This window comes from Coffea arabica, chromosome 10e (assembly GCF_036785885.1).
Source record: "Coffea arabica cultivar ET-39 chromosome 10e, Coffea Arabica ET-39 HiFi, whole genome shotgun sequence".
Classification (NCBI taxonomy): Eukaryota; Viridiplantae; Streptophyta; class Magnoliopsida; order Gentianales; family Rubiaceae; genus Coffea; species Coffea arabica.
In genome coordinates this window covers 26,085,701-26,100,005 of record NC_092328.1, presented here as the reverse complement: position 1 = coordinate 26,100,005, position 14,305 = coordinate 26,085,701, and the positions used below count along the sequence as shown (strand labels likewise).

The 14,305-nt window shown below is 46.1% G+C and overlaps 1 pseudogene; it reads right to left on the bottom strand.

Moving 5' to 3' along the window:
- The window catches only part of LOC140015182 (uncharacterized), a 148,253-nt pseudogene extending 135,168 nt beyond the window's left edge, over positions 1–13,085 (bottom strand).
- Positions 13,086–14,305: the final 1,220 nt, after the last annotated feature.

Sequence of the window (14,305 nt, the reverse complement as noted above, 5' to 3'; positions counted from 1 at the left end):
CTCCAGGCTCAAAAATCATCTTGCGACGGTGCTTGTTGGCTTGCTGGATGTATTGCTGCGTACGCTTCTCAATGTTTGCTCGGACGGCCTCATGTAACCTGCGCACAGATTCAGCTTTCTTTTTCCCATCTAAGCTTGTGTGGTCAGAGGAAGGTAAGGGCACCAAATCAAGGGGGGTGACGGGGTTGAAGCCATAAACAATCTCAAAGGGGGAGTATTGTGTGGCACTATGCACAGTTCGATTGTAGGCGAATTCAACATGAGGGAGGCACTCTTCCCAAGTCTTAAGATTCTTGTTAATCAAGGCCCGAAGTAGAGTGCCAAGTGTGCGATTGACAACTTCAGTTTGTCCATCGCTTTGTGGATGACTAGTGGTGGAGAATAATAACCTAGTGCCTAGTTTGGACCACAAAGTCTTCCAAAAGTAACTCAAGAATTTCACATCTCTATCACTGACAATAGTTTTAGGCAGGCCATGCAGACGGACAATTTCTTTGAAGAACATATTAGCAATATGAGATGCATCGTCAGTTTTGTGGCGAGGAATAAAATGAGCCATCTTAGAGAATCTATCAACCACAACAAAGATGGAGTCATTACCCCTTGTTGATCTAGGCAATCCTAATACAAAGTCCATAGACAAATCAACCCAAGGATGGTGAGGGATAGGTAATGGGGTATACAAGCCATATGGATTTGTCTTAGACTTTGCCTTGTGACAAGTAGCACATCTACCAACCATGCGTTCAACATCTCTACGCATATGAGGCCAGTAAAAGTGCTCTTGCAACATGGCCAGAGTCTTGGTGATGCCAAAGTGGCCCATGAGACCACCACTATGTGCCTCTCGAATCAAAAGATCACGAATGGAAGAATTAGGTACACACAGTTTATCTACATGGAATAGAAATCCATCATGCAAGAAGTATTTTCCATGCGGGTTCTTAACACAAGCAACATAGATATCACCAAAGTCATGATCATTTGTGTAGAGTTCCTTAACCATTTCGAACCCTAGTAACTTGGCATCCAGAAGGGCAAGCAACGAATGTCTACGTGATAATGCATCAGCCACTACATTCGTTTTGCCAGTCTTATACTTAATGACATACGAAAAGGTGTCAATGAAGCTTACCCATTTGGCATGTCGCTTGCTTAACTTGGGTTGTCCCTTGAGGTACTTCAATGACTCGCGATCAGTGTGTATCACGAACTCCCGAGGGCGAAGATAGTGTTGCCAAGTCTCCAAAGCCCTCACTAAAGCGTACAACTCCTTGTCGTACGTGGGGTAGTTTAATGCAGCTCCCCCCAGTTTCTCACTGAAGAAGGCACAAGGCCTCTTGTCTTGCATGAGGACCGCTCCAATACCTACACCAGAAGCATCACATTCAATTTCAAAAGTCTTGTGAAAATTTGGTAATGCTAACACAGGTGCATGTGTGAGTGTGTCCTTGAGGGCGAGAAATGCTTGTTCTTGTGATTCTCCCCAGTGGAACTTGTCATTCTTCTTTGTCACGGCGGTCAACGGGGCGGCAATGGTGCTAAAATCTTTGACAAAGCGCCGGTAAAAGCCCGCCAATCCAAGAAAGCTGCGCACGTCAGGGACGGATGTGGGAGTTGGCCATTGCTCGATGGCCTCAATCTTGGATTTGTCCACCTTGATGCCCTGCGAACTTACCACATAGCCTAAAAACACAAGCTCGTTAGTACAAAAGGTGCACTTCTTGAGGTTGGCGTAAAGATGCGCCTGTCGAAGTGTCTCAAGAACTAATCTCACATGCTCTAGGTGCTCATGCTCACTATGACTATAGATCAGGATGTCATCAAAGTAAACAATGACAAACTTGCCAATAAAGTGTCTCAACACATGGTTCATTAGTCGCATGAAGGTGCTAGGGGCATTAGTTAAGCCAAAAGGCATGACTAGCCACTCATAGAGACCATGTTTGGTTTTGAAGGCTGTTTTCAACTCGTCGCCCTCTTTCATCCGAATTTGATGATAGCCGCTCCTTAAGTCTATTTTGGTGAAAATAATGGCACCATCGAGTTCATCAAGCATATCATCAAGTCTAGGAATGGGATGACGATATTTGACAGTGATATAGCGTTCACAGCCCGACAGTCAGTGCACATGCGCCAAGTACCGTCCTTTTTGGGAACAAGTATCATAGGCACAGCGCAAGGACTTAGACTTTCCTTTACCCAACCCTTACCTAAGAGGCCATCAACTTGCCTTTGAAGCTCCTTGGTCTCCTCAGGGCCCATGCGGTAAGCAGGTTTGTTGGGCAATGGTGCTCCAGGAATGAGGTCGATTTGGTGTTCAATTCCCCGAATGGGTGGTAAGCCATCAGGGACCTCGTCAGGGAAAACATCCTCAAATTCTTGCAAAAGAGCAACTATGCTCGCAGGCAACGCCTTGTCGAGCTCAGCAACATCCAAGAGCACATGCTTGCAAATCATGAGAAGTATAGGCTGATTAGAGTTCACCACTTTTCTAACATCTTTAGCCTTAATAATCATGTTGTGCTTCCTAGTGGTAGGTGCGGTAGGTGATTTGTCATGTATACCCCTAGGTGTGCTCCCTTGACCCTTGGTTGATGGCTCACTCGTAGACGTGGATCCTTTACCAGGGTCGACTGCCTTTAGTTTCCTCCTTTGACGGTCTTGTTCACACTCCCTTTGCAATAGTAGTTGGTCCTCATAAACTTGTGCATGTGTGAGAGGTGTAAGGACCTTACGTTTGCCATCGTGCAAAAGTGTGTACCCATGGTGCTGAAGGGATAGGTAGAGGTGTATACAAACTGAAAGGTTGGAGCTTGGACTTGGCACGGTGACAGGTGATGCAGCGTGACACCACTCGCTCTACATCCCGCCTCATGCGTGGCCAACAGAAATGTTCCTGTAAAGCACACAAGGTCTTGGTGACACCAAAGTGTCCTGATACGTTCCTCGATCAACTTGTTTCGAGACACGTAGCACGTTTGCCCAAGGATCTAGCAAGGTTGTCCAACGCTTGGATCGCGGGACCTAGAATCAAACGGACGACACGATTTGATTTATGTGGTAGACGACACTCCGATGAAGGTGAATACTCCAGGGGAATAGGTCGGATGAACAATCGAGGACAGGACGCAAGATTGCTCAATAACCCTTGCCAAAGCAAGTTAAAGTGCTCGAACTCTCTTCTTAGAAGAAGGAACGAATTAAACCAATTTTATTGATAAAACGACTACCCTAAAACCTTACAAAGCAAGCCTATTTATAGGCCAAAGTGACTAAGAAAACCTAAGGAAACAATGGCAAAGAGTTCGGCCATCTTGGTGTCCAAGATGGGCCGGCCCAATGAGCTATGAAGACAAATTAATCCAATCTATCAAATACTAAGGCTAAGGCCCTATAGGGCCGGTCCTCTTGAAGGCCCACTTGAGTCTTCGTGGGCTTGGATCATGGTGCAAATGGCTTGATTGTCTCTCTCTAAGCCCTCAATATCTTTGTGAACTCCATGTTGGTCTTGGACGACTCGAACCAGGGCTTGGAGTGATTCTTTGAAGAGCTTGGCCCGTGCACGTGTGACTGGGCCCAATGGAACTCGGACTGGGTTATTGCGTGGGCTGAGACTCGTGCACACATCAGTCCTCTCCTCTTGAGAAGGATTTGCCCTCAAATCTGGATCCTCCTCGTCAAGAAATGGGCTTAGGTCCGCGACGTTGAAGGTTGCACTAACAGTGTACTCCCCAGGTAGCTCCAACTTGTATGCGTTGTCATTGACTCGTTGGAGTACCCGAAATGGTCCATCACCTCTTGGGGACAATTTGCTTTGGCGTTGCTTGGGAAATCGCTCGTTCCTCAAGTGTAGCCAAACCCAATCTCCAGGCTCAAAAATCATCTTGCGACGGTGCTTGTTGGCTTGCTGGATGTATTGCTGCGTACGCTTCTCAATGTTTGCTCGGACGGCCTCATGTAACCTGCGCACAGATTCAGCTTTCTTTTTCCCATCTAAGCTTGTGTGGTCAGAGGAAGGTAAGGGCACCAAATCAAGGGGGGTGACGGGGTTGAAGCCATAAACAATCTCAAAGGGGGAGTATTGTGTGGCACTATGCACAGTTCGATTGTAGGCGAATTCAACATGAGGGAGGCACTCTTCCCAAGTCTTAAGATTCTTGTTAATCAAGGCCCGAAGTAGAGTGCCAAGTGTGCGATTGACAACTTCAGTTTGTCCATCGCTTTGTGGATGACTAGTGGTGGAGAATAATAACCTAGTGCCTAGTTTGGACCACAAAGTCTTCCAAAAGTAACTCAAGAATTTCACATCTCTATCACTGACAATAGTTTTAGGCAGGCCATGTAGACGGACAATTTCTTTGAAGAACATATTAGCAATATGAGATGCATCGTCAGTTTTGTGGCGAGGAATAAAATGAGCCATCTTAGAGAATCTATCAACCACAACAAAGATGGAGTCATTACCCCTTGTTGATCTAGGCAATCCTAATACAAAGTCCATAGACAAATCAACCCAAGGATGGTGAGGGATAGGTAATGGGGTATACAAGCCATATGGATTTGTCTTAGACTTTGCCTTGTGACAAGTAGCACATCTACCAACCATGCGTTCAACATCTCTACGCATATGAGGCCAGTAAAAGTGCTCTTGCAACATGGCCAGAGTCTTGGTGATGCCAAAGTGGCCCATGAGACCACCACTATGTGCCTCTCGAATCAAAAGATCACGAATGGAAGAATTAGGTACACACAGTTTATCTACATGGAATAGAAATCCATCATGCAAGAAGTATTTTCCATGCGGGTTCTTAACACAAGCAACATAGATATCACCAAAGTCATGATCATTTGTGTAGAGTTCCTTAACCATTTCGAACCCTAGTAACTTGGCATCCAGAAGGGCAAGCAACGAATGTCTACGTGATAATGCATCAGCCACTACATTCGTTTTGCCAGTCTTATACTTAATGACATACGAAAAGGTGTCAATGAAGCTTACCCATTTGGCATGTCGCTTGCTTAACTTGGGTTGTCCCTTGAGGTACTTCAATGACTCGCGATCAGTGTGTATCACGAACTCCCGAGGGCGAAGATAGTGTTGCCAAGTCTCCAAAGCCCTCACTAAAGCGTACAACTCCTTGTCGTACGTGGGGTAGTTTAATGCAGCTCCCCCCAGTTTCTCACTGAAGAAGGCACAAGGCCTCTTGTCTTGCATGAGGACCGCTCCAATACCTACACCAGAAGCATCACATTCAATTTCAAAAGTCTTGTGAAAATTTGGTAATGCTAACACAGGTGCATGTGTGAGTGTGTCCTTGAGGGCGAGAAATGCTTGTTCTTGTGATTCTCCCCAGTGGAACTTGTCATTCTTCTTTGTCACGGCGGTCAACGGGGCGGCAATGGTGCTAAAATCTTTGACAAAGCGCCGGTAAAAGCCCGCCAATCCAAGAAAGCTGCGCACGTCAGGGACGGATGTGGGAGTTGGCCATTGCTCGATGGCCTCAATCTTGGATTTGTCCACCTTGATGCCCTGCGAACTTACCACATAGCCTAAAAACACAAGCTCGTTAGTACAAAAGGTGCACTTCTTGAGGTTGGCGTAAAGATGCGCCTGTCGAAGTGTCTCAAGAACTAATCTCACATGCTCTAGGTGCTCATGCTCACTATGACTATAGATCAGGATGTCATCAAAGTAAACAATGACAAACTTGCCAATAAAGTGTCTCAACACATGGTTCATTAGTCGCATGAAGGTGCTAGGGGCATTAGTTAAGCCAAAAGGCATGACTAGCCACTCATAGAGACCATGTTTGGTTTTGAAGGCTGTTTTCAACTCGTCGCCCTCTTTCATCCGAATTTGATGATAGCCGCTCCTTAAGTCTATTTTGGTGAAAATAATGGCACCATCGAGTTCATCAAGCATATCATCAAGTCTAGGAATGGGATGACGATATTTGACAGTGATAGCGTTCACAGCCCGACAGTCAGTGCACATGCGCCAAGTACCGTCCTTTTTGGGAACAAGTATCATAGGCACAGCGCAAGGACTTAGACTTTCCTTTACCCAACCCTTACCTAAGAGGCCATCAACTTGCCTTTGAAGCTCCTTGGTCTCCTCAGGGCCCATGCGGTAAGCAGGTTTGTTGGGCAATGGTGCTCCAGGAATGAGGTCGATTTGGTGTTCAATTCCCCGAATGGGTGGTAAGCCATCAGGGACCTCGTCAGGGAAAACATCCTCAAATTCTTGCAAAAGAGCAACTATGCTCGCAGGCAACGCCTTGTCGAGCTCAGCAACATCCAAGAGCACATGCTTGCAAATCATGAGAAGTATAGGCTGATTAGAGTTCACCACTTTTCTAACATCTTTAGCCTTAATAATCATGTTGTGCTTCCTAGTGGTAGGTGCGGTAGGTGATTTGTCATGTATACCCCTAGGTGTGCTCCCTTGACCCTTGGTTGATGGCTCACTCGTAGACGTGGATCCTTTACCAGGGTCGACTGCCTTTAGTTTCCTCCTTTGACGGTCTCGTTCACACTCCCTTTGCAATAGTAGTTGGTCCTCATAAACTTGTGCAGGTGTGAGAGGTGTAAGGACCTTACGTTTGCCATCGTGCAAAAGTGTGTACCCATGGTGCTGAAGGGATAGGTAGAGGTGTATACAAACTGAAAGGTTGGAGCTTGGACTTGGCACGGTGACAGGTGATGCAGCGTGACACCACTCGCTCTACATCCCGCCTCATGCGTGGCCAACAGAAATGTTCCTGTAAAGCACACAAGGTCTTGGTGACACCAAAGTGTCCTGATACGTTCCTCGATCAACTTGTTTCGAGACACGTAGCACGTTTGCCCAAGGATCTAGCAAGGTTGTCCAACGCTTGGATCGCGGGACCTAGAATCAAACGGACGACACGATTTGATTTATGTGGTAGACGACACTCCGATGAAGGTGAATACTCCAGGGGAATAGGTCGGATGAACAATCGAGGACAGGACGCAAGATTGCTCAATAACCCTTGCCAAAGCAAGTTAAAGTGCTCGAACTCTCTTCTTAGAAGAAGGAACGAATTAAACCAATTTTATTGATAAAACGACTACCCTAAAACCTTACAAAGCAAGCCTATTTATAGGCCAAAGTGACTAAGAAAACCTAAGGAAACAATGGCAAAGAGTTCGGCCATCTTGGTGTCCAAGATGGGCCGGCCCAATGAGCTATGAAGACAAATTAATCCAATCTATCAAATACTAAGGCTAAGGCCCTATAGGGCCGGTCCTCTTGAAGGCCCACTTGAGTCTTCGTGGGCTTGGATCATGGTGCAAATGGCTTGATTGTCTCTCTCTAAGCCCTCAATATCTTTGTGAACTCCATGTTGGTCTTGGACGACTCGAACCAGGGCTTGGAGTGATTCTTTGAAGAGCTTGGCCCGTGCACGTGTGACTGGGCCCAATGGAACTCGGACTGGGTTATTGCGTGGGCTGAGACTCGTGCACACATCAGTCCTCTCCTCTTGAGAAGGATTTGCCCTCAAATCTGGATCCTCCTCGTCAAGAAATGGGCTTAGGTCCGCGACGTTGAAGGTTGCACTAACAGTGTACTCCCCAGGTAGCTCCAACTTGTATGCGTTGTCATTGACTCGTTGGAGTACCCGAAATGGTCCATCACCTCTTGGGGACAATTTACTTTGGCGTTGCTTGGGAAATCGCTCGTTCCTCAAGTGTAGCCAAACCCAATCTCCAGGCTCAAAAATCATCTTGCGACGGTGCTTGTTGGCTTGCTGGATGTATTGCTGCGTACGCTTCTCAATGTTTGCTCGGACGGCCTCATGTAACCTGCGCACAGATTCAGCTTTCTTTTTCCCATCTAAGCTTGTGTGGTCAGAGGAAGGTAAGGGCACCAAATCAAGGGGGTGACGGGGTTGAAGCCATAAACAATCTCAAAGGGGGAGTATTGTGTGGCACTATGCACAGTTCGATTGTAGGCGAATTCAACATGAGGGAGGCACTCTTCCCAAGTCTTAAGATTCTTGTTAATCAAGGCCCGAAGTAGAGTGCCAAGTGTGCGATTGACAACTTCAGTTTGTCCATCGCTTTGTGGATGACTAGTGGTGGAGAATAATAACCTAGTGCCTAGTTTGGACCACAAAGTCTTCCAAAAGTAACTCAAGAATTTCACATCTCTATCACTGACAATAGTTTTAGGCAGGCCATGCAGACGGACAATTTCTTTGAAGAACATATTAGCAATATGAGATGCATCGTCAGTTTTGTGGCGAGGAATAAAATGAGCCATCTTAGAGAATCTATCAACCACAACAAAGATGGAGTCATTACCCCTTGTTGATCTAGGCAATCCTAATACAAAGTCCATAGACAAATCAACCCAAGGATGGTGAGGGATAGGTAATGGGGTATACAAGCCATATGGATTTGTCTTAGACTTTGCCTTGTGACAAGTAGCACATCTACCAACCATGCGTTCAACATCTCTACGCATATGAGGCCAGTAAAAGTGCTCTTGCAACATGGCCAGAGTCTTGGTGATGCCAAAGTGGCCCATGAGACCACCACTATGTGCCTCTCGAATCAAAAGATCACGAATGGAAGAATTAGGTACACACAGTTTATCTACATGGAATAGAAATCCATCATGCAAGAAGTATTTTCCATGCGGGTTCTTAACACAAGCAACATAGATATCACCAAAGTCATGATCATTTGTGTAGAGTTCCTTAACCATTTCGAACCCTAGTAACTTGGCATCCAGAAGGGCAAGCAACGAATGTCTACGTGATAATGCATCAGCCACTACATTGGTTTTGCCAGTCTTATACTTAATGACATACGAAAAGGTGTCAATGAAGCTTACCCATTTGGCATGTCGCTTGCTTAACTTGGGTTGTCCCTTGAGGTACTTCAATGACTCGCGATCAGTGTGTATCACGAACTCCCGAGGGCGAAGATAGTGTTGCCAAGTCTCCAAAGCCCTCACTAAAGCGTACAACTCCTTGGTCTTGGTGACACCAAAGTGTCCTGATACGTTCCTCGATCAACTTGTTTCGAGACACGTAGCACGTTTGCCCAAGGATCTAGCAAGGTTGTCCAACGCTTGGATCGCGGGACCTAGAATCAAACGGACGACACGATTTGATTTATGTGGTAGACGACACTCCGATGAAGGTGAATACTCCAGGGGAATAGGTCGGATGAACAATCGAGGACAGGACGCAAGATTGCTCAATAACCCTTGCCAAAGCAAGTTAAAGTGCTCGAACTCTCTTCTTAGAAGAAGGAACGAATTAAACCAATTTTATTGATAAAACGACTACCCTAAAACCTTACAAAGCAAGCCTATTTATAGGCCAAAGTGACTAAGAAAACCTAAGGAAACAATGGCAAAGAGTTCGGCCATCTTGGTGTCCAAGATGGGCCGGCCCAATGAGCTATGAAGACAAATTAATCCAATCTATCAAATACTAAGGCTAAGGCCCTATAGGGCCGGTCCTCTTGAAGGCCCACTTGAGTCTTCGTGGGCTTGGATCATGGTGCAAATGGCTTGATTGTCTCTCTCTAAGCCCTCAATATCTTTGTGAACTCCATGTTGGTCTTGGACGACTCGAACCAGGGCTTGGAGTGATTCTTTGAAGAGCTTGGCCCGTGCACGTGTGACTGGGCCCAATGGAACTCGGACTGGGTTATTGCGTGGGCCGAGACTCGTGCACACATCATGTCCCATGAAACCACCTCCGTGAGCCTCACGGGTTAGTAACTCACGAACAGAGCATGATGGAATGCATAATTTGTCATTACAATACAGAATTCCATCATGTATGAAGAACTTACCCTGATCCGACTTAGCACAAGACTTGTAGATATCAGAAAAATCAGAGTCGGTATCATAGAGTTCTTTGATAAGGTCAAATCTAAGGAGTTTAGCATCAAGTAAAGCAATCACAGCATACCTTCTGGACAGTGCATCGGCAATGACATTGGTCTTGCCAGCTTTGTACTTGATCACATAGGGAAAGGACTCCACAAAATTGACCCACCGTACGTGTCTCTTACTCAACTTGTGTTGAGACTTGAGATGCTTTAGTGCCTCGTGATCAGTGTGGATGACGAATTCCTTAGGCCGCAGGTAATGTTGCCATGTCTCCAGTGCACGAATCAAAACATAGATCTCCTTATCGTAGGTGGAGTAGTTTAAGGCAGCACCATTCAACTTCTCGCTAAAGTACGCGATCGGCCTTCCCTCTTGGATCAACATGGCTCCAATTCCTACACCAGAAGCATCACACTCAACCTCAAAAGTTTTATCAAAACTAGGTAAGGACAATAAGGGTGCGTGTGTGAGCTTGTGTCTAAGGAGTTGGAACGCCTTCTCTTGAGCTTCCCCCTACTCGAACTTCACATCCTTCTTGATAATGGCAGTTAGAGGGGCATCAATAGTACTGAAATCCCTCACGAATCGGCGATAGAAACTCGCAAGGCCATGGAAACTCCGAACTTCACTCATGGTCTTGGGCACGGGCCACTCATTGATGGCCTGGACTTTGCTCTCGTCCACTCTAATGCCATGTGCACTAACCTTATAACCAAGGAAAATAAGCTCATTAGTGCAGAAAGTAAATTTGCCAAGGTTAGCGAATAACCTCTCCCTGTACAAAATATCAAGAACAGCTCGTACATGTGCTACATGTTCCTCAGGACTCTTACTGTATATCAGAATATCGTCAAAATAAACAAAAACAAATTTACCTAAGAACGGGCGTAGCACATGATTCATAAGGCGCATAAATGTACTAGGAGCGTTAGTCAACCCAAAAGGTATAACTAACCACTCATACAGACCATACTTAGTCTTGAAGGCCGTCTTCCACTCGTCCTCTTCCTTCATTCGCATTTGATGGTAGCTACTTTTAAGATCAATCTTGGTGAAAATGACTGCACCATACAATTCGTCAAGCATATCATCTAAACGAGGTATAGGGTGACGATACTTAACTGTGATAGCGTTGACGGCGCGGCAGTCTGCACACATCCTCCAGGTGCCCTCTTTCTTTGGGACGAGGATGACTAGGACTGCGCATGGGCTCATGCTCTCTCAAGCCCAACCCCTCTCGAAGAGCTCATCTACTTGCCGTTGGATCTCCTTAGTCTTCTCAGGGCCCATCTTGTAGGCCGGTCTGTTTGGCAAGGATGTCGATCTGGTGCTCGATCCCCCTGAGTGGTGGTAGGCCACTTGGGATCTCATCTGGAAAAACGTCCTCAAATTCCTGCAACAAAGAAGAGATTTCAGGAGGTAAGTCACTAAGTGCTTCTTGATAGAGTAAAATCACTTCTTTGCAATATAAGACATAAACAACTTGCTTGGATGAAAGTAATTTGCGAACTTCCCTGTTCTTGGCAAGCAAGCTAGGCCGTTTCTCCACTCGACCAGATGTTCCAGGGGCAGATGTCCTCTCGGCCGGTGCCTTAATGATTGCTTTAGGGTCGATTGACTTCTTGGCCAACTCTCGTTCATGCTCCTGTTGAAATCGCAGTTGGTCCTCATGTACCTGCTGGGGTGTGAGAGGAACAAGTGTCATCTTCTTGTTATGGTGCAAGAAGGAATATTTGTTGGTAAAACCATCATGTGTAGTCTTCTTGTCATATTGCCATGGCCGTCCCAACAAAATGTGAGAAGCTTGCATGGGAACGACGTCGCAAAGGACCTCATCCACATACTTCCCAATCTGGAAAGGCACCACCACTTGCTTGGTGACTTTGATATCGCCACTCTCATTGAGCCATTGGAAGCGGTATGGGCTAGGGTGCCTCAACGTGGGCAAAGAAAGATGATCCACCATGAGAGTACTTGCCACGTTGGTACAACTACCCGCGTCAATGATGAGACTACATACCCTTCCCTTGACATGACATCGTGTGTAGAAGATGTTGTCACGTTGGGCGTCATCCACTTTCTTAACTTGGGTTCCAAGAGCCCGACGGGCTACTAGAGCAACACCCACTTTTTACTCATTAGTGGCCTCAACCTCCACCTCGGAATCTTCACCCTCATCCAGTAATGGAGGCATCTCGGCGAATTCATCCTCGTCGTCAGATACGACATCTCCGCTCGGTAGGACAATCATGGTACGCCTATTGGGACACTGAGAAACAATGTGTCCAAATCCTTGGCATTTGAAGCACTTGTCGCGGTTTCGTGGTTTGGAGGAGTCGAATGGAGACTTGGTGGTCACCTTTGGTGCCTGCTTTGCTGGCTCGGATTTAGGAGTGAACTTAGACACCTCTGTACTAGGCCGTTCCCGCTCGAAGGTCGAATTGCCCCTCCAAAGAGGCGTGGCCGAGAAACTAGGGTTGCGAGGGTTACCCCTCCTCTTAAGTCTCCTCTCGATCTTGGATGTCTTATCAATTAACTCAGGCATGTCCACGTAGTTTTGCAACTCCACCAACTCGGCGATCTCAGGTCTCAAACCGTTAAGAAATCTCGCCATGGTAGCCTCTCTATCCTTCACAATGTCTGCTCGGAGCATGGTGATCTCCATCTCCTTATAGTAATCCTCCACACTGCGGCTTCCTTGAGCTAATGTCTGGAGCCTCTGATATAGATCACGGTAGTAATGGCTGGGTACGAACCGTTTTCTCATGGTGGTTCGTAACTCCTCCCATGTACTAATTGGTCGTTCTCTATTGCGGCGCCTGCTAGTGCGCTCCTGCTACCACCAGACAATAGCGTAATCGGTGAATTCGAGGGTTGCCAGTTTGACTTTTTGTTCATCGATGTAGTCCTGGCACTCGAATACCATCTCGATTCGCTGTTCCCATTTTAGGTAAGCCTCTGGACTAGACTTGCCTTGGAATGAGAGAATCTTGATCTTGACCCCCTTTAATCTGTCATTTGTTCGCCGATAGTCCTGCTTCGGCCGACGGATGAAGTCATCTTCCTCACTATTAGAAGCCAACTCCTTGCGAGGCGGAGCATCTCGATGGGCAGTGTTGGACCGAGCTTGAGAAAGCTCCAATTGGTCCATCCTTTGGTGTAGGGACTCCATAGACTCCCTAAGCATGCGTTTAAACTCCGCCATCAATGCTAGGTTGTTCAATTTGGGGTCAAATTTGGAAGGTTCACTTCCGTCCGACATGATGTAGGTAACCTGCAAAAAGTTAGTAGCAAAGCAAGTATAGATATGTATGCTTCAATCACTCCCTCGCATGTGTACACTCAGCTCTCGTGTATGTCACTCAAAGAGAACGCTAATAATCTCGCCAATGCTCTCAAGCCCTCCTGATAGCTTACCTTGAAGAAATTAGAACTCCTCCCAGGCAAATAATCAACTTCCAATTTTAGAGCACGAGAGGGTGGCAATCCTCAATGGAATGGAGAATAATAGAATGACTGACTCAAGGGACAATGGAAATGGCACGACTCAAATGAAAGGAAACAAAGAAGACTAAGGCACGGATAGAAATGAAGGAAAGACACGACCAAAAAAAGGAAAATTACTCTTTTTTTTTTTTAGAAACGCAAGCTGCCTTGCTTGTTTAGTAGGTCCGAATGTGCAACTAATGGAAAGAAATGGTGGCGATTAACTCCGTATAATATAGGAAGAGTGTCCGAATAGAAAAGGGTAAGAAAAAGGTTAAGGCAACCCCTAAAAAGTAGGAATAAGTAGTGCCAAAAATGTAGGGGAAAGAAATCCCTAAAAAGTAGGTAAGGGTGGTGGCTGGAATGGAGGCTAAAAGGTAGGAGAAAATGTTGCTAAAGTGTAGGAAAAGAATCCCTAAAAATTTAGGAACAAGGTGGCGGTTTGGAATGTGTAAGATGAATGGCTAAGGAAACCCTAAAATCTAGGTAAGAATGGCGGCTAAAATGTAGGAGTAGGGAGAAAATTTAGTAGGTTGATTTTGGAAGCTTGCAAGATTAGGAAACCTTTCAAGATTAGGATACCAATTGGGCTTTGGGCAGACAATCAAGGATCACGGCTGGCCTTAGGTTATTAATACCCTAATGGCCATGGCATTCTACCCCCAATGCAATAATTAAGTGCGACAAATATGATCTCAACAACTTGGCAATTCGGCTCCCTTAAAACAAGATCAACTCGCTATGGACAATCAAGATGGTGAGAACCCTCCTCAGGCTCCCCCCCAACGGGTTACCCAAGATGTCCCCAAGAAATACACTCCAAAACTAAGGAAACCCTTCACCACCACAAGAGAATACAAGAAGCTTTTCACTAGGAGAGTGAAACAAGCTTCCAAGGCTCAAAGGGTTCAAGAATTTCAAGAAGTAGTGGACCAAAAC